Here is a 20,952-nt window from a genome sequence, read left to right on the forward strand (position 1 = left end):
AAACCAGGAGGAACTCCTGTGACCTGAGGGAAGCTGGGCTACTTCACAACCTGCCTCAAAACAGTAGGACTTTCAAAAGAAGATCAGTAATACAAAATGATTGCCTACACGATAAAAGAATTAAATAACAACTGAAATGTTTCCTGCTGCTCTGTGAAAAATAGCCCAAACAAAATTGGAATTCAGGACTTACAACCAAATAAACAAAAAAATCCTCTTTCTTCACCTGACTCTCTCTGAAACCTGACAAAGGCTATTCATGAGTATTATCTTCAGAAAATTTGCCATACACTCAGCCCAGGCAAACCCATAATTTCATTTTTTCCTTCCAGACGTAGACTCTTGAAATGCCATTAGATTTAGGGTGGTTTCAGGACCTCTAAAATGTAAACCAAACTAGCCTTTCTTGGTTATTTAAAGTTTGTCCCCTACCCCATAACCCAAGTTCAAACAAGGACTCTGAATATGAAATGAATAAACATAATCATATTTTCTAAGAGGGCAGGAGAGCTATATTTCTATCCTTGTACAATTCCATTGAGCACTGCTGGATCGGAAACATCTCAGTGACTTCCCATCTTATGAAACTGATAAACCACATTCAACGTCAAGAAGAAAATAAAAGCAAATAAAATATTGTATCATTTAGAAAGTCAACCACTAAAAGTTTATTTTGCATCTTATAGAACCTTATTCGTGTGAAATAATGAAGCATGTCTTACAATATACTACTCATATTTCCACACATCATTTGCCATTTGCAAAATGTTGAATTACAGCCTGAAAAATATTAATTTTATGTGCCCTCAATGCAGCTTGTTGAAATTGCTGGTCATTCAGGATAGCAACGTCCTTTTACACACATGACCAGAACAGTAATATTTGTTTTTCTTGAGCATGATCTGTTATGCAATATGTACTATTATGTAGATGGATTATTTACAACAAATCTACCTTAGATGAATAAGTAAATAAATCTCATTTCATTATGGATTAAAAATAAAAGAAAGGAGAGAGATACCCTATACAACATCAATCAAATGAAGCTAGATTTTCTATATTAGTAATAGACAAAGTAGATGTGTAGTAAAAAAAAAATAATAGTACCAGTGGTAAAGACGTCAAATAATGATAAACATGCCAACAAAAAATAGATAACAGCGGAGCTTCCAAGCACAGGAAGCAAAAATTGATCAAAAAGTGATAAAAGTGAAAAAATATATTTCTTTTATTGCAGCCGTTGTTTTAAACCTTTTTATACCTTTTCTGTTTCTTTTGTACTTATTCTGTTTGAATTTGCTCTTTCCATTTGGACTGATATGGAATAGGAATTACATTGACAAAGGAAAGAGTTCACCTAATGTGGGTTTTTAAACAATTTATTTGCACATTGTTGAATAAAGACTTCTCTTATGATATTTAAAATTTCTCTTCATTTGCTAGTTATTTGCCCTTTGTCATTTCCTGTAATTTGGCATTTATTTGTGCTTCTAACCTTTTTATTAGTTGAGTTCAAGTTTGTGTGTTCTGTTGAGTTAAAAATAACTTGTGGAATTTTGTATCCTTTTGTTTTCTAATTAATGAATTTTCTTTGTATATGTATTCACTATTTTTATTTCCCTTGTTTTTTTTTTTTTTTTTTTTTTTTTGTAGATTTCAGAGTTGGATTTTGAGAGGCATTTTTTCTTCCTGACACCAACCAATCCTCCAAATCTGCAGACACCAACTGGGTGTCCCTCATGCCAGTTCAACTTGACACTAACTTCTTAGAGGTGGTGTCCAGTTCCACAGGTTAAGGGCTCGGTCCCACACACTGTCCCTGCCTCAGAGCTTGGTCAGAAGTACCGGATCCCAGGTCATCCATATTTCTGTCAGCGTGGCTACAAAGTTAGAGGTTCCTGCAGTGCCCCGCCTCAGACTTGATAATGTGCTAGAAAAATCCGCAGAAGTCTGAAAAGCATTTTATTTGCTTTCCCTGTTTTATTACACAGACTACAACCCAGGAACATCCAGATGGAAGAGATGGGGGGTGGGTAGTGAGGGGCACAGAGCCCTCTGCCAGCATCTTGATTTGTCCACCAACCCAGAAGCTCTTCTAACTCAGTTGCTTAAAGGTTTTTATGGAGGTTTAATTACATGGGTGATTAATTACATTGTCATAATTGATTGCATCATTGGCCTTTGGTGATTAGATTCACTCTCCAGCCCCCCTTTCCCCTCCCTGGAAGTTGGGGATGGGGCTGAAAATTCAAACCCTCCAATCATTCTTTGGTCTTTTTGGAGGCCAGCTCCCCCTCTGCAGCTATATCGAGTCACCAGCCACCAGTCGTCTCTTTAACACATAAAAGATGCTCTTCTCACTCCAGAGGTGCCACCCGTTTTAGGAGCTATGTGCCGAAACCAGGGATACAGACTATTTAATTTTTTATTATATCACATTTGTTAATGTAGGCAGAAGCATTTAAAGCTATAAACTTTCCCCTGATAGCTGGTTGAGTTGTATCCTGCACACTTAGATATATTTTTTAAATTTGCTTATTTTTTAATAAATTCTGAAGATTTGTCTGTATTTACCAAAAATCAGAAATTGGTTTAAATTATGCTGTAAATTTTTCAGATAGAAGTGTGCTTTTTTTCTTCATTACTTTTGGTCTTATTGACCTGCAGTTGACATTTTATTTATTTTATTACTGAGTATTTTTTTTTTTAAATGGCCAAAGCTATGGTCTATATTACCTGATCGTCTGACACATGAATAACTTTTTATCTGTATTATTTGGATTCAGAGTACAATATATAACATAAGGTCTATTGTACTGACTATGTTGTATCAATTTTTAAAATCACTTCCACTTTATTTTTTTTAATTGCCTTAGAATATGTGTTAAAGACTCCTTTTTTGGTCTATAATCACAAAAAATCAGCAAGGATACAAAGAATGAAATCAGAGGATCAAGGAATTGGATCTAATTTTTATTTACTCTGAACTACTGTACAAAAATAGTGGTCATAGTTTCATATCTTTTATGACTCTTGCACAGCATTTATTCTTTTTTTTTTTAATGGCTGCACTTGCAGCTCCTGGACTAGGGGCTGAATATGAGCTGTGGCTGAGGCCTATGCCACAGCTATGGCAACACCAAATCAGAGCCACATCCACAACTTATGCCGTGTGGCAGTGATGGATCCTTAACCCACTGATGGTGCCAGGGATTGAACCTGAATCCTCAAGGAGACTGTTTGGTCCTTTACCTGCTGAGCCACAGTGGGAACTCCTAAGGCAGAACAAGCACTGTATAAGAAAATAAAGTTCTAAACAAATGTCTTGTAAAATTAACAAATGAACAGGTATAAAGGATAATTCATCACAATTATATGGGGTTTATTCTAATTCTCTAACAAATAGATATCATTTATTAATGTTTTATCACTTTAAGCATAAAAATAGGAAAAAAAAATCAAATTCTTGTCTAGATGGATTCAGAGAAAGTATTTTTAAAATTTAATCTTTTTTTGATTAGGATTAATATTAAAATATCATTAAACTAGTTATTATTATTAAAATATTAATAAAAATAAATAAAATAATAATAAAAATATAAGGCAGCCATCAAGGGGGAGAAAATAAATTCACTATGCACAAGCAGCAAGGGACTCATTACTAGCATCCATAAAGAAGTCTAAAATAAATTACAATAAGATGAACAGTCCAGTAGGTGGACACATTATTTTTATAACAGTATATTTTCTTTCACTTTAGTTTCCTCGGCGTAAGTGTACGAAGTTTTTTTAAACTACTAATGCCTTTGATTCGCTAATTGTGAAATACGTATCATATACATATCATAATTATTGGGAAAGGAAACCAAAATACTCCTCCCTTTTCTAAAAATATATCTGTATGAGGTCATATTTTATTTATGTATATGTTAACCCAAGCAATATATAACAAAATACTGAATGCAGAAGCAGATATGACAAGCAGATAATGTCAAGATTAAATAAGCTTGCAAAAAAATGTAAAACCAAGCCCCCTTCCCAAAAATTATTCATCTTGAGAAACAATTAAAGGTCAAAAAATCGTATTATTTTTGTTAACAAATAATGGATTTATTGTTATTTTTATTTTGTTATTATTATTTTTATGGATGTACTCGCAACATACGGAAAGTCCCAGGCCAGGGATTGAAACCAAGCTACAGGTGTGAACTATGTCACTGCTCTGGGCCGGGAATGGAACCCGAACCTCTGCAATGGCATGAGATGCTGCAGATTCCTAACCCACTGAGTTGCTATTTTTAAAAGACGAAATACACAGTTTTTAAAAATTTTAAATTCTGATGTGGTAAAGTCTGCGGATATTTCTCACATAAACAGAAGTTCTCAGTGGACTCCATGTATGTTAATAACTCAGTGTAAGTTCTCAGTGGACTCAACGTTAACTTCCCTGTGACTGTGTTTCATGTGTGAAAGGTATTCATGCCTCTCTTGATGTGGTTTATTGTGAGGAAGAAACATATTTGATCTTGGCATAGCTTAAGCCCTCATTTTGTGTCTCTAATAATAATGAACTGTTTTAAGATTTGAAAAAAATTAAAATTCACTTTACTTTATATATATGCATAATATTGGTTAAAATAAGAATCATGAAAATACGGAGACTGAGGAAGAGAGGGAAAGAAAGACAGAAGGAGATTAAATTCTTGATTTCCAGTGTTAAAATGATCACTAAGAATAGGCTCATTTATTTCAGTAGGAATTGATTTCCCTAGTTGGAACAGTCTGATATCCAGGGAAAGGAGATTCAGTAGGTGTACTCTACAGGTAATATGGAAATCCAAGTTAGATTGTCTTTAACCAAAACTCCAGGTCAAGTGGTGACTTTCAATCTCCAATATCATGTTACTAATATAAATATCACAGTCAAAATGCTACGGATGTTGTGGAGAGTAAAAGGACTGTCATATAAAATTCCTTATAGCAAATAAACTTTATCTTGAGCAGTATAAGCAACATTATAATTGGGTTTCATGTTTTTGCCTTGATTTGAAGATAACTTTTTTCTACCATTAATATTCTGACTAAATGCCAAGAGTGTCCTTTTCAGGTTCAAGTAGGAAATTAATCAGGCACCTGATTTTCATTTTATGTGGTGATAGTTTCTAAAAATCTGAAATCATTAACTCTTCTTTTCTTAAAAAAATGTCTTTTGTACTAGAGGACTGTGCAAGGTAATTCTTAAATATTCCTAGTTTTCCAGATCTGTGATTTCCCTGCCCTTTGTTTTCTGAAGTGACTATATGTTTATAATAATATTAATTATATAATTTCTACAAATTAAATGTTATTTTTTTTACCAAAATTCTTTAGATATGTTAGCTTTCACAACCTAATCCACTCAGCCAACATTTCTTTTCAATTATCCAATGGCTGCTAAGATGTCATGTACAATTTTTTACTTAATTTTGAAACTGCCATTGAACATTTTTATGATTATAATAAAGCAAAGTGTAATTAGAATTGAGCTGGAGTTGTGTTTCCTTTGATATACTCTGTGTAACTTTCTTTGAAACAGGCTGACTTGATAGCATGTTCAAAGACAGAGTTTGTCCAATAAGAACCCAGAAAAAGTGACATATCTAAAACAAAAGTGTCCAAGGTGAAGGAAAAAAAAAAAAGGAAAAAAATAAATAAAGAAGAGAGAGTGAGCAAATGAAAAGGTTGTGAGGAGGGGATTCCAAAAATAATTCAAATATATTCTGTCCAGATAATTTTGTGATGTGGAAATATCATGTCTTAAGTTTATTTGGAAAGGAAAATGATGAGTGTTGAATTGTCATGTTTTATTATTAATTTGGTGGTATATGTTAGTAGCACACTTATGTATATCACAAATTACTTTCTCATTTGAACTTCACAGCAGCCCTCTGAGGGTTTGGGGAGGGGAGCAATTTGCACTTTAGGAATCCGTCAGAAAATTCAGTTAAATTACCCTCATTTGTCCACTTGTTGAATTGAACCAGGTATTTTTTCTCTGAGTATTTTCTCATTAGGATTTCTCCCTGTAGCCATGGGGAGAAAAAATAAATAAATAAAGGGAACAAGACAGCATTCTTGGAAAGGCTTGCCTGGGCATTCAGTCAGATACATTTGTTACAGTGTTGTGGTCGCATTATTTTATCAGCTCAAAGACAAACTCCATCAATATTGGCATTAGGACAAACGTAGAAGGTTCTCCAATAAGATATGGTGTTAGATTCTGAAGTTTTCCTTGAAAAACTCTACAGTTTATATACACTGAGTAAAAATTATGTATGAAAATATTTATGGATGTATAGTTTTAAGCTTTAAGCAATAATGTAATTTACAAATTCTAAAACCCCCTGCTTTGTAAATAAATAGATGTAAATGTAGCTAGGTAGCTGTGGTAGTGTGGTACAGCTAGGCACATTTGTGCATTTGTGCAGTATGCGCGGTACTTATTTCACTTTGGGCTATCACGGCAATAGTATTTCCTGACTTCTAGTATTTTTATCAATTCCTGCTCCAACCTGTGTCATAAGGCACTTACTACCCCTTACATAAACACATATGACACAACACAATGTTACAAAATTTAAATCAGAAGCATGGCAAGATCACGGAAGCAGGACTAAGGAGCTGTGGGAGTAAGATGACTAAGAAAAAGTCACAGGAGCTATGCTGTTCAAAACCTCTGTCTGGGAGTTCCCTTGTGGCTAAGTGGGTTAAGAACCCAACCAGTATCCATAAGGATGCATGTTCAATCCCTGGCCTAGCTTAGTGGGTTAAGGATCCAGCATTGCCACAAACTGGTGTAGATCACAGATGCAGCTCAGATCTCATGTTGCTGTGATGGTGGTGTAGGCCAGCAACATGGAACAAACAAGCATCTGGTCAGCCCTTCCTGCTTCTGAGCTGGCCATCATTAATTTCTCTGTCACTGTTTTTACTTGCAGAAACTGAGGGACTTTGGAGCTTGTTTTCCATCTGTTGCTGCCTCTGCTTGTGAACAGCAGCCTCTCTGGGGACCCGCGAGGTACCCTGTCCTCATGATTCTGGTGCAGGTGCGGGAGGGGTAAGGAGAGACAGGGTCCGGTTCTGCCTCCCTCCACCCTCCACCCTCCACCCGGGCGCCAAGTGAAATACTCTGTGTGAACCATAAAGTATTTCTTTCTGCGCAACTTGAACAATTTTATTCAACAACCACTGGCCCCCAAATTTATTTTCATCCTAAAAGCACTAATAATCTGGAATTACCTGAAATAACCATGGTAACATGTTCTGAAGCAATATACGTTTTGTTCAGATAACCGTAGAAATGCTACTAAAAGTGGGAATTCACTCTAATATCTTAGCATCTTACCATGACAATGATATGATGTGTATTTTTCCCAAAACGCAATTTTGGCTATAGTGGCCATCAAGAAGCTATTCAAAATTATTTAAAGCCTTCCAAAACGCACCTGTTAGAATTTAATTGCTAAGGTGGTTTCTTATTAATAATTTTCTGGGTGTGATGCCACACAAATATGAATTAAAATGTAAAATTTAATACCAACTACACACCCCACCCCCCCAAAATTGGAGCAAGTTTTAAATGAAGGAAAACCACGTACTTCTTCTTCTTCTTTTTTTTTTTTTTTTTGTCTTTTTGCCATTTCTTGGGCCGCTCCCGGACATATGGAGGTTCCCAGGCTAGGGGTCCAGTCAGAGCTACAACTGACAGCTTACACCACAGCCACAGCAATGAGGGATCCAAGCCGCGTGTGCGACCTACTCCACAGCTCATGGCAACACCAGATCCTTAACTCACTGAGCAAGGCCAGGGATCGAACCTGCAACCTCATGTTCCTAGTCAGATTCATTAACCACTGAGCCACGATGGGAACTCCTAGATAGCATTTTAATAACTTTAGTGAGACATAATTCACATATCATAAAATTCATTCACTGAGTGTAGAATTCAATGTTTTTTAGGGTATTCACAGAGTTGTGCAACCATGACAATATTTTTAGTTCTAGCACATTTTTGTGCACCTAAAGTAACCTCTTATTAATTAAAGTCACTCCTCATTCTCTTTCTCCCCCCTCACCTCCATGGTGTAGGCAACAACTAATCTTATTTCTGAATTTATATGTTGCTATCCTAGTGATGAAGCAAATACGGAAAATATTTGCAATTGAGAAATTTAAATAAATGGCTGTGGAAGCTCTTTAAACCAATCTTGCAAATTTTTATAAGTATTACATTATTTCTGTACCATAAAAAAGACATTTTTCACTTTCTTTTATTTTCATCCCTTCTCTTTTTTAAAAGAATTCATTTCCAGGGACCTCTGATGCAATGTGGATTATTTTGAAATTGATATATATTAAGCATATATGTATATAATTATATTCTGTGTTGGACATGTAGCCCTTAATTGATACTGTAGCTCACATACAGCCACAATATTTTGGCCCCACTCCCTCTAAGAAGGAGGGTCTGCCACTGTCCTTTAGATCCTGCCAGGCCTTGTGATTTGCTTTGAGGCACAGAATGCGGCAGAAGTTAAATTTTGGAAGTTTCAGAGCCTAGGACTCAAGAGCCTTCACCGTGTTTTTTATCTCTGAGAGTGTTGCTGCTGCCATGTGGGGAAGCCTGGGCTTCACTACGGAATAATAGCAGAGAGAAGAGAGATCCAGGCAACAGCCGACTCCAACAGCATGTATGTGAGGCTGGCATAGAACCCCATCCACAGTGCACAGCCAACTACCAGCTCATACAACCGTGTAAGTGAGCCCAGCAAGATCAGCAGAAACAGCATTGTTGTTTTGAGCCAATAGGTTTAGGAGTGATTTTTCATTTAGCTGTAAGTAACAGTACGCTATGGCTGTGTGTGTGTGTGTGTGTAGAATATAAGTTGTTTTCCTCAGCTAGTCTTTTCCCTATTCGTGCTTTTCCAGGAAATTTATATTTCTGTATCCCTGGTGAACCACCCACAGTGCCATTATGAATTGCCATTTTCAAAGCCTCTTCTTGACATCATCTCTAGTGAAAAAAGCCTGTCTTAGAGTTTTCTGTAACAAAAACTTTAGGGAACAGCAATACCATTTTTAATGAATAGTGATATATCCAAACTGTGTTGAAAGTCTGGAGGAGGTAGGGTAGCACAGCAGCAGAGCGGAGACCTGCGCCACAAAATCACTGGTTTCTCATATTCTCGTTGCTCCTTAGGGACAAGTGATTCCTGCATATTGAGCCCTGAAATCCATTGACCGTTACCACCAAAACAGTCCCTGGCCTGTTGTAAGCTGACAATAAATACCTGTTAAATGAGTCAGTAGTGACCCCACAGTATTAAATCCTTGGATGGATGGGGTGCTCAAAGTCTGAAGTCTGATTCTGAGTCCATGGCTCATGAAGACTCTGGATTTTGAGAACTGGCCTCTTTTGCCTATTTTTCTTACATTTATACTATAATGAATATTTTTTTTCAAAATTTAAGAAGCTTTTGAGATACAGGAATTTTGCAGTATCTGTACCACTCCTTGGTTCATGTCTTTACCAACGCATAGGTGTCCAATATGGATATTAGCCTGCTAACACGCCTAATCATCTGATATTGTGACAAACCTAAAAATCCAGAGAACAACATAACACCTTTAAACCTTTGTCCCAACATGGCTGAAAACCTTATTTACCACAAAAATAAAAGCAAATGCAATGGAAGGCTAGAGTTGGTGGTACACTTTGTTTATGGATCATCTATGAAGCTAGTAGCCATAGAACTATCAGGAAAATAACTGGGGCAGGGAACTGGTTTCCAAATCAGCTGATCTTTCCTGTAATTTCAGTATCTATATGCATAGCACCTCTTCCTGCCAGCAGACTATGACCAGTTCATGCTGTAGAGTGAGCTGAAATGTCTGGTGCTTTATTTTATGAAATAACAATTTAAATCTTGTATTTTACTTTTTATGTTTATCAGACTGTGAATGAAACTTTTTTTTCCCAGTTGATTTAGGGTGAAAAAACAAACAAAATAAGTCCTTGGAACTGGCTCTTTCTGGTGGTTCCCCTGCTGACCCGCGGCAATGGGTTGGGCTTGCCAGCTGCCACTTTGAAGCCTCAGATCACCCAGGGGATCAGGAAGCACTCTGAGTTTCTGTTATTTTTCAGGATGAATTTTATACCAAGATAGAGACAAAGACAAGCTTTACACTGCATGCATTTAATGCTTTTTATTTCTTCCAAAGTCATAAATGAGAGCAAGAAACAGCTCCTACTAGAAGTGGAGAAGACAGATATTAAATAAAATTAGGCCACAGCCAGTAGCCATAGCTTCCACACTAAATACAAAAGACTTTTCCTTTTTCGAGCATTATTCAGAAATCATTATTATAAGACTACAAAGTATTTTATCTTTTTCCTCTAATTTCCATACTGAAATGGTTCCAGGGAAATAATGTGCCCTCAATAAATGCTTATTTATTGAATACATGCAGATAATTCAGAAACTTGTTAAAACAATGGTATTTAAGAGAGAACACTGAATAACAAGGATAGCCTTTCAAATGATTGGTTAATCAATCACATTCATAACATGCCTTTAACTGAAATATTTTAGATAATTTCCAAAGACCTCAAAACTCTTAGGCCCCAGGTTTTTTTGTCTTAGATAAATCTTGCATAATAGCTGAAGTTCATACAATGTGTTTGTATTACTTGAGATTTGTTTGCCTCTCTATGTCAGTTAGTGCTTACTCTTCATCGATAACCACAGAAGAGTTCAACCCTCAATAGAACCCTCAACAGAAGGTTCAAGAGCAGAATGGAGAGGTGTTTTAGTCTACTCATGCTGTTAAAACACAGTACCACAGACTGGGTGACTTAAATAATAGAAATTTTTTTCTCACTGTTCTGGAGTTTGGAAATCCAAGATCAAGATTTCAGCTGACTTCCTTTATGGCAGGGCTTCTCTCTTTAGCTTGCAGAAAGCTGTCCTCTTGCTAGCTTCTCGCATGACCTGTTCTCTGTGCATAAGCACGAGGATGGCAAAAATAGAGGGACGGAGAGAAGGGAGGAGAATGTGCTCCCTGGTGTCACTTATAGTGATCTGGACCCCATCCTCATGACCTCATGTTACTTTAATTACTTCCCTAAAGACTTCATCTCCAAAGACAACCATGTGGAGGCTTGGGATTCAACAAATGAGAATTTTAAGGGGGCATACATATTCAACCTGTAAAAAGGGGATAGAGGAAACAACAGATGAACTTGAAGATCGAATATTAGAGATTACCTGATCTGAGCAACAGAATGAAAATGGGCCCAAAAAGGAACATCACATCTGGAATTCCTGTCATGGCTCGGTGGTTAACAAATCCGACTAGGAACCATGAGGTTTCAGGTTCAATCCCTGGCCTCGATCAGTGGGTTAAGGATCTGGCGTTGCCATGAGCTGTGGTGTAGGTTGCAGACAAGGCTCGGATCCTGCATGGCTGTGGCTCTGGCGTAGGCTGGCGGCCACAGCTCCAATTAGACCCCTAGCCTGGGAACCTCCATGTGCCGAGGGTGCGGCCCTAGAAAAGACGGAAAAAAAAAAAGGAACATCACATCAAGGATCCATGGGATTATAACAAAATATACATTTATGTCATCAAAATTCCAGAAGAAGAAGAGAAAGTGCAAGAGACTGAAAAATACTTAAAAATATAATGGCAGAAAACTTCTCACTTAAATATACTGAAAGACATAAAATTACAGATTCAAGAAGCTAAGTGAAACCTAAGCAAGACAAATTCAAAGAAATCCACGCAGAGATTTATTGCAGTCAAATATCTAAAATTGAAGACAAAGAAAAAAATCTTGAAATTAGTGAGTGAGTAACAACACTTTATTTACAGGGGAAACAAGTCAAAATAACAGCAGATTTCTCACCAGAAACCATAAAGATCTAAAGAAAATAGCACAAAAATTTTCAAATGCTGCTGAAAGGAAAGAACTATCAACCCAGAACACTATGCTCATTAAAAATGTCCTTAAGGACCAAAGGACTTAAGGACTGAAGACATTCTCAGATGAAAGAAAATAGAGAGAAAATTTCTGGTTAGAAGACCACACATAAAAAGATATCTAAAAGAAGTTTCTAATGTAAATAAGAGCTCTAAAAATATTTAGAACATTAAGAAGGAAAAAGATCATATTAAACCAAATACATAGGGATCTAAGTTATATAATGATGAGAGGGTCAATCAACCAGGAGTACAAAGTAAACCTAAACATGTATGTACCAAACAATATAGCTGTAAAATATGTAAAGTGAAAATTGATTGTACTGAAGAAAGAGACATATCCACAATTAAACAGCTACTCATGATAAAACCTCTTAGAAAAATAAGAGGGAAATTCTTTAACAATAAAATATTTGCAAAAATGCTACAGTTGATATTATACTTAATTATAAAACCTTGAACATTTTCTCCTAAGATCTCTGGAAGAAGACACAGATGCCTGTTATTACTTCTTTCTTTCAAAGTACTACCATTCTAGCTAGTTCTAACCAGTGAAAAGCAGTAAGAAAAATAAGTAAAAGGCATACAGATCTTAAAGGATGAAATAAAATTTCTTATTTTCAGATTGTATGATTATCTTTGCTGAGTAAAGCAATAGGTCTATAAAAATATAAATAGAACTTATATAAACTTTAGCAAGGTCTAGGATACAAAATAAACATTCACAGTTCAATTGTACTTTTTTTTATTACAGTATAGTTGATTTACAGTCTTGTGCTATTTTTGCTGTGCAATATAGTGACCCAGTCATACATATATAGACATCCTTTTAATCATATGATCTTCCATCATGTTCTACCACAAGAGATTGGATATAGTTCCCTGGGCTGTACATTAGGACCTAGGAATGAGCATGCAGACTTGAATTTGACTTAATACAATAATGCTAATTTATAGAATTAAATAATAAAATGGTAATTTAATAAATATATAGGACTTACATGCTAAATACTACACAGCACTAGATAAAGAAATCAAATATCTCAACAACCAGAGGACCACATCATGCTCACTGATTGGACTGTTATTCCCCCATAGTAACAGTCTTGGGTATTAACCCGCAAAACATATTCACACAAAAACCTGTACAGGAATGTTATAGCAACCTTATTCATGGCAGCCTCATACTGGAAACATCTGAGATGTCTTCAGTAGGTGAGTAGTTAAACAAACTATGATACAGAGTCCTCATGGAATACTACTCAGCAGTATAAAGGGAGAAAAAAAACCTACTGATACACCCAACAACACAGGTGAATCTCCATGCTGAGTAAAAAAGGAAATCCCCAAAGCTGATATACTTTATGATTCCATTTATGTAATATTCCATAGATGACAGAATTATACAAAGAATATTTGTGGCTACCAAGGGTTAAAGAGAGGAAATTGGAGGGTGGGAAGAAGTGGGTGTAACTGCAAAAGAGAAACATGAAGGATCCCTGAGGTGATGGAGATGTTCTTTGTCTTTACTTTATCCACAGCTATGTTCTGGTTGTGATGCTGCCCAATGCTGTAAGAGGTGCTACCCAGCTAATTAATCATATGATCTTCCATCATGTTCTACGCCAAGAGATTGGATATAGTTCCCTGCAGTGTACATTAGGACCTAGGAATGAGCATGCAGACTTGAATTTAAGACAATGCAATTGATGATAATTTACAGAATTAAATAATAAAATGCTTTTGGTTTGGTGGATGGTACATGGGACCTCTGTATTATTTTCTACAGCTTAATGCAAATCTATAATTACATCTACATAAGAATGTTAACTAAAAATATGATAAATGGACATAGGTTATGCTTGCACTTCTGACTGAGATGGAGAAGCAGGGATCAGATTTCCCCCCACCCCCACTTCTAGCAGATGAAATGTATCAAACTGTGGATGGCAAGACCAGGGATGTCAGACAGGAGAGGACAGCAAACCCTGAGTTAAGGGGAGTATAGGGAGGGAGCGCGCTGATTGCCCATCCTACTGCCTTGGGAGGGTTGCAAGCTACAGGGCCAGGAGGAGTGCCCAGGAGGAGCCCTGAGGAATTCCTGTGTTGTGAAGAGAGAGATGAGAGTCTCCGGAGGCTGATGACACTTGAGTTGGCAGGTTGGAGTCCCAGAGAAGAAAGAGCTCTAGTTTTTTACGGGGTTCCCATGGAGTACTCATCACAATCCCCACATGCAAGGAGACCACCTGTGGCCGGGGAAGGATGGTCCTAAGAATACTGACTCTTTCCATAAGCAGACTGGAAAACCTCAATGTCATGGGCATCCCTGTACACAGAAGGGCTGGCACAGTGGTGGGAAATTAGTAGCTAAATTAAGCCCTGAGAACATGTGTCTATAAACATCTTAAAGACCCCAAAGGATCAAACTCTTTCCATGAAACTGAACTACATTCCAGAATAAAGTTTTAGAATTTACAGAAATAAGAACAAATATCAAGCACAGGACAAGCTAAATTTCACAAACACTAGTATTCATTAAAAAACTATCACACATGCAAAAACCCCAGGAAAATGACTCATAGTAAGGCGGTAAATCAGTCAATAATCAAAACTGACCCAGCACTGATACAGATGTGAGAATTAGCAGACAGTTACTTTAAAACAGTTATTAGAGCACTATTTCCATATGCTCAAAACATTAAATGAAGACAATGAAGGTATAAAAAATACTCCCAATTCAAAATTTAGTGCGAAAAATCACAGTGTATGAGATCTATACTTTCCTGAGTGGAATTAAATGTGGATTACATTTTGCAAAAAAGAGATCAGTGAATGTGAAGACTGAGAAATAGAAACTATACAAAATGAAACAGAGAAAAGTTATTTTTGAAAATAAACAAAGCCCAATAAATGGGTCATATTCCCAAAGGAGTGAGTGGGGAAGACAATATTTGAAGAAATCGTTTCACATTAAATTTTCAAACTCAAATTTTTCAAATTTAGTATTTTGGGTTAAATTTTGTCAAGATGTAATGTAAATTGGACACCCACACTTCCAGAAGGCTACGAAAACTTACACACAAGCAATGGAAAGGAAACCCCAGCAATGAACATCACAGCCAAGTTGCTCAAAAGCAGCCAGATCAAGCTGAAATTAACCCTACCACCAGCATGTAGGTGTGTAAGTTGTCGATTACCTCCAAAGAAAGAACCCCCAAATCCGCAAACTTGGATCTGAACTTTACCTCACCATTATCGTAGGTCAGGGATCTGGTAACAGCTTTGTCAAAGCTTCTGGCTGCAATCAAGCCATTGACCAAGGCTGCAGCCACTTTATGCTCAACTAGAGTCCTGCCCCCTTGCCAGCCTCATGGGCTGTTGTCCTTAACACCCTTTGCTGGAAACCTAAGTGTCTTCCCAATGCACTCTTCTCTGGCAGCCCACGACAAGACAGGTGTTTTCTCCTAGAGCAGGTAAGAGGAAGAGTGAGGAAGCTCACCTGACAAGGAAGCCATGGTCTCCTTGTAATCTAATCTCGGAGGCGACATCCCATCACTTTTATCAATTTCTATTGTCAGAAAAGAGTATTAGGTCAATTCTACTCTAAAGAAGGAAGAGATTACATACAAGCATGAGTACCAGGCAGGTATCATGCAGGACCATTTTTTGTGGCTACCTTTCACAGTTGGCTCCAGGGGACTAGTACTTCATCGTGGGTATTACTGAGTCCGCTGTCCCTAAATGACAGCAAGCCCAAGGGAGACACTGAGGTACTCCTGGGATGGTGAACGAGCAAATGAAGTTTAATAACCTAGAGAATTTACAGTACAATTATGTGTACCAAAGCAAGGACCTTGACATTAGGATCCAGTGCCATCTCTATTAATAGTCAATAATGTGGGACAATTAATGGTTCAAGTTTCTACAGTAGACTTTAATTTTCAGAAACCAAGGGTTTCACTGCAGCTGAATTCATGAGTGGATGTGCTGAATTCTATTCATTTCACTTTTTAATTCTTATAATTAGATTTTTTCCCTTAAACCTTCCCATGGTGGCTTGTGCTTTTATGAAGAAAGAAACAAAAGGAAAATTCCTTTCATGGTCTTGGAATGGTTAAATTTAACTTTGATAATTCCTCCAGCATTTTACAAACTGCGTGTATTTATGTAGTAATGAAAAAATATAAATCCACACATATTTCACTGCAGGAGAAGTAAATGAAGCTCAGTCGTGGGAGGCTTGTCTTTAATCATGAAATGTGCAGCATTTGGCTGTAGTGAATTAGCCATTTGTCTCGTTAATGTAAATCCTCAAGAGCATTGAAGGCCCAGCAGAAAAAGCCACAGTTTACGTGTCCTCCAGGCTCCTGGGCATGAGTTACGTGCGGACACAGAAAGATCCCAGCACGTTGATGCCAGATCATATTTATGTCAGCGAAGTCCTGTCTTACATGATTCTCTTTATTCCAAAAAGCCCCACAAAAACATCCATCAGAAACACTGCCCATTTCAGCCATAGGACACCAGATAAGAGACCATAAACTTTCACTGTCCTGTGATTTATCTTCTGGTTTTGTTAGAGGCGTTGTCGACAGAGACAATTGTCCTGGTTTCCGAGACCCATGTGGTTTTTAACCAGGTTTCTGCATCTGTCTCTAGTGTCCTCACACTGAGTTTTATGGTCTAAGATGGCAAGAGAAAAAAGTCCATATCAGAAAATTCAGAGATGCAAACAACTAAAGAGCCCTTGGGGAGGATTTCCATCATAAATGTGGCCATTTTGATGAACTTGCTGCACCTGTTATTACTGCAAACTATTCATCACAGCAGGCTGGTCCTACATAAACGCCATCAGTAGTTGAGACAGCCTCGCTGGAGAGACAGCGGTAGCATTATCTTTGCAGCTGTGCATTACTCATGCTCGCTTCCTATTCTCATCTTGTCAGTTTGGAAATAATCACATCCTTGCCAGATAGGCTAGTATTTTCAGATCAGTTTAACCAGACTTGCCCTCTGATCTCATCCCTCAGCTGACACAGATGGGGCATGGTCACCAGCAGTATTAAATCCCACTTTACCTTTAATTTCGTTTCGCAAAAGAAATTGTACGTTTCTCATTTGTTTTTCCTACATTTCAAAGCGATGCCATTATCTACAATATCACCCCCCTGAAAAGTAGTAAGAGTTGAACTGTGTTCAAGGAAAGTCGCTTAAGGATTTTTAAGTACAGTGACCCAGAAAGGAGAGTGAGGGTTCATTGCCTTTAATTTTGATATTATAGAATTGAAAAAAAAAAAAGATCTTTAGCCCTTCAACTCATAAGAAACACTGCGATTCCAATGCATTAAATATTTCTATTAAAAGTAAAAACCAGAGAGTGCATATGGAATTACAGAACATATATCTGATCGTGAAATCAAAATCACTTTCCAACCCTGAATCAACAGGAGATGCAAAAGAAGAAAATAAACAGCAAATATGAATTTGAACATGCTAAAATAATCACAAACTAAATGTTACAAGTGAAAAAAAATAATTACAACAAATATAAGTGAGAAGGGACAATAAACTATTACAGAAAGATTCCATATCAGTAGATATGAAAAATACTAAAATTATTAGAAAGATATTAAAATAATTAGAGAAGAATTACTGATGATCAATACAATTATTTAAATTGTTCAGCTAAATAATTAAAGTAAAATTAAAATAAAAAATATGTCTTGCTCAAGACATCATAAAAATTTTGAATAGTAATATCCAATTTTAAAAAGGCTAGATTAATAAAAGAGGCTCTATCATATACTTTTTGAAAAATCAGACATTTGGGGGGTGGACAATTTAGAAGATGCTCTATCTTTCTTCTCTATCTCTTTCTTAAAATGTTCACCACCTCTTGGGAATAAATCTAAGTAAAACATGATGTAGGCAAAGATTTTGATTAAGAATGTTCATCTAAAATTATATATATAATACGAAAAATTTAGAAACAAAGTAAAATACCCACAGTCAAATTATCAATTTACAAATATTCACTTACAGCAAAATTATCAAATTATGACATATTATGATTATCCTAAGTCATATTTTCAAAGATTATTTAGTTATATAAGGAACTGATTATGATACTTTAAAAAGAACATTATAATCATATCTATATACAAATGTGTAAAAAATACATAAAACTAAATACATGTGTATACCTACAAATAATAAAAAGTATTTATACTATATAATAATGTAAATATATAATGTTGGATATACTTACAATAATATATTATGTAAATATATTTTATAACTATAATAAATAATTTTAAATTATACTGATTAATATAATTATTTATTGTTAATAAATATATATCAATGTGATTATATCTAACAATATATTTACATTATTATACATTATTATTACATTATAAATATAAAAAATAACAAAATTTTAACATGATTAATAAATTTGATAATACCTTGGCATATTATTTGCTTATTTGAAGTTGTGCTATAATTCCACAATAGTTTTGTGCAAAAAAATAAAGAAAAAAGATGTATACAATTAAAGAAAAACAAGTTTGCCTTACAAAGACACTTTTTCTTTGTTTCCTTTAATTTTCCATTTTATGTGTGTTTACAAGAAGCCCTCTGACAACTTGGCAGGGCACATTTCTAACAGTCAGTTCCAGGAGTCTGAGCCTGGAGACATGTATGACCACTTGATAAGACGAAAGAAACTAGGGGCGGCTCTTTGCACACGCTCCTGGGGTATAACTGGTACCAGCGCTTCCTCAAATGTCCTGCTTGCTTTCCGACTTTATGCACTCAGATGCAATGCACAAACATGCACACGGTACACCAGGACCTGTCTTTGCAGCTCGTAAGCCACTCTCAGTAGTCTTTGGGCTGTCTCTTGGCATGTTGCCTGTGAGATGACATGTTGGGATCAGAGGGGCCTTGTCTGCAGTGCAGTTCACAGAACTCACCCGGAATTGATCTGCACTCGGAAAAGTTTGAGTAATAACAAAAGCAGTGATGATTTTTTTGAATAAATTCCAGTCCCCCGGGAAGTGCTGCACATGGCATTTAAAAATTGTTTCCTGGCTTATGCTGCTTGGGGACAGAAAGCATCATTTTAAAAAGGTATCCATAGGTCCTGTGGCTGTTGTGAGCTCCTTATAACAGACTTCCATTCTTCCCATTAAATAGAAATGATCCACTCGTTCAATGAATGACAGTGGGCAAAGTCACTCAGAACTTTAAGCAGTAGAAGATATGCTTGGATGCGTGAGAAAGTTCAAAATCTAGAAAGACAGACAAGTGAGAAGTACACCCAAATTTAAAGTGCCTTTCTTCTCCATAGGGATTAATATCCTGACAACAGAAATGAAACAAACTGACATGTTGGGCTGGAGGTATCCACAAGAGATGGCCAGACTGCTGGCCGTAGGTGGCCAGCATCCCCCTGAGACCGCCTGCTCTCACCTGTCAGTCTATGTGTGTTTTAAGATGTTCCCAGGGGAGCAGTGACACTCAACCAGCGTCAATGGCACAAACACGCAGGCTCGGGGGTCCATGGAGAAATGAAAAGTTGCAAGACATTCTCTGCCTCTGGGTATTTACAACCTTATTGGAAGAACAGCAAAATTAAAGTAATTTTGTAACTTTTAGTTTATTTTCACTTCCAACTTGCTCTTACTAAGTGGGACACTGTGTGATGCTGGGTTATTTCATGTAGCACCTGGAAAAGAGTAATTATTAATAATTTGCTTATTTCATGACAAATCCCTTAATCTTATGAAGTTACTAATATAAATATTTTGAAGTTTCCATTTTTTTACACAATTACATATGGCTTATACAGCCAGTAACATGAGATTGAGATGTAGCCGGGCTCAGACACTCAGGCGCCTATCATGGACTAAGAGCCAGGATGTGGTGGGGAGGCAGACAGAAGCAGTAACCATGGCCTCTAGGACCAGGACAGCAGTGGCAGGTGAGTAGTGCTGGAAATGGCCAAGCATCACAGGCATCTGCAGGGTGTGGCCTGCTGTCCTCCTTGGATGGCTCACGTGCCAGGCTTTTTGCTACCTGGTCCTATTCATTATATGATCCTGGGTCACAAGTCTTTCTTAGCATTATGTAAGGTAGGTGATGAATTTCCACTTAAATTCATCAGAGTCTGGTTCTTCTTCTTAAAAAAAAAATCGTGGTGAGAAGAGACTTAGAAACATGGTCCAAGACACAGGCAAACGAACATGAGGATTGGCAATTCTGCCCATGCTTTAGAAACCCCTGTTCTTACTGGCTGGGGGAAGGCGTGCTCTCAAAACTTAGTGCTAAATGACAGCGTTATTGTGACCTGATGCTGTGTTTATAGGAACGATCACAGTGAAACAGCTCCTGTTGAAGAGGCAGGAACAGCAGGACTGGGGCCAGTGATGAAGTGGCTCTTCGGGACCTTAAGTCTAATTGGGGCACATTTTGCAAGACCCTAAATATCCTCTTCGGTCCATTTCAACTTCAAAATTATAAGGCTCTAAAATATAATTGTATACATAGAGCATGAGGCCTTGATCAGAAATTTTAGCGCAAACACTTCATTGACAGCCTCAGGCTGGTAGCATTGCTCTTCTTCCAGCAGCTCCCTCTAAGCCCCTGGGTGGGATCCTCTCTTGCCTCTTTCTAACTGCCGGTGGTGTCTGTAGCCCTGAGTGTTTGATTAGTGTTGTATCTCTCTAGTCTCTGCCCCCGTTGTCACATGATGCTCCACCTGTGTGTCATCGTGTATCTCTTCTTATAAGGACACCTGTCATACTGTATCAGGGCTCCCATCCCCCCAGCGCCTCATCCTAACTCAACTGCAAAGACCCTTTCTCCAAATCAGGTCACCTCCCTGGTAATAGGCATTAAGACTTCAGCCTGTCTTTTTGGGGAAACGAT

The sequence above is a fragment of the Sus scrofa genome, chromosome 1, assembly GCF_000003025.6.
Source record: "Sus scrofa isolate TJ Tabasco breed Duroc chromosome 1, Sscrofa11.1, whole genome shotgun sequence".
In the NCBI taxonomy this organism is placed as follows: Eukaryota; Metazoa; Chordata; class Mammalia; order Artiodactyla; family Suidae; genus Sus; species Sus scrofa.